Source organism: Sinocyclocheilus anshuiensis, unplaced genomic scaffold (assembly GCF_001515605.1).
Source record: "Sinocyclocheilus anshuiensis isolate Anshui unplaced genomic scaffold, SAMN03320099.WGS_v1.1 scaffold20250, whole genome shotgun sequence".
Lineage (NCBI taxonomy): Eukaryota > Metazoa > Chordata > Actinopteri > Cypriniformes > Cyprinidae > Sinocyclocheilus > Sinocyclocheilus anshuiensis.
In genome coordinates, this window is record NW_015559712.1 from 27 (window position 1) to 1,004 (window position 978).

Sequence of the window (978 nt, forward strand, 5' to 3'; positions counted from 1 at the left end):
ATTCCTTGTATGTGTAAACGCACCTGGCAATAAAGCTCATTCTGATTCTGATTCTGATCATTATTTTATATTATGCTCTTTGCTTCTATCCATTAAACAGTTAATAACTATACAGATTTTCATACCAACTTCGTGATCAGATGAAAGAAATCACTCTCGCACAGAGAAAGTGTGTGGCTCTTAGAAGAGCCTTTGGTTCGAAAAGAAACCTGACTCAGGTTTACTTGGTCTTGGCAGGTTTCTCGGTTTTCTTGGGCAGCAGCACGGCCTGGATGTTGGGCAGCACGCCGCCTTGAGCGATGGTCACCACCCAGAAGCTTGTTCAGCTCCTCGTCGTTGCGCACCGCCAGCTGCAGGTGACGGGGGATGATACGGGTCTTCTTGTTGTCCCGAGCGGCGTTTCCAGCCAACTCCAGAATCTCAGCAGTGAGATACTCGAGCACAGCGACCAAATTAACCGGAGCACCGGCACCGACGCACTCGGCATAGTTGCCTTTGCGGAGAAGCCTGTGAACACGGCCGACAGGGGAACTGCAGTCCAGCTCTGGAGGAGTAAGTCTTGGCTTTAGTGCGGGCTTTTCCACCGGTTTTGCCTCTTCCACTCATTGTATTTAAAACCACTTAAGCTCAGGGCGTTTTTTGGTATTTTCGCCTAAATTTAACATACTCAAATTCAAATGTTTACCCTACACACATACAATGGAGGAAATGAAAAAAACTTCCGATCTTTACTTTTAAAAGAAACTGTGCCAGTCTCCTATTGGCTGGAGTCTGAATACGTTCTAAGCCAATCAGTGAACTTCCCTCCAAACTTCAAACCCAACTCCCTTCCTCAAGCACGTATCACATAGTAGTAATGAAGTTGTAGACAGTTTTGTTTTATTTAATTTATTATTTTCTTACATTATTGTTCCTCAAATTTGTATTTATTTGTTTATTTGTTTTATGTATATGTACATTTTTATGCCTTTTTTTTAA

General features: G+C 42.9%; 1 pseudogene; it reads right to left on the reverse strand.

The window, feature by feature from the left end:
* Positions 1–220: 220 nt before the first annotated feature.
* LOC107681632 (histone H2A-like) lies at positions 221–606 on the reverse strand (annotated as a pseudogene).
* Positions 607–978: the final 372 nt, after the last annotated feature.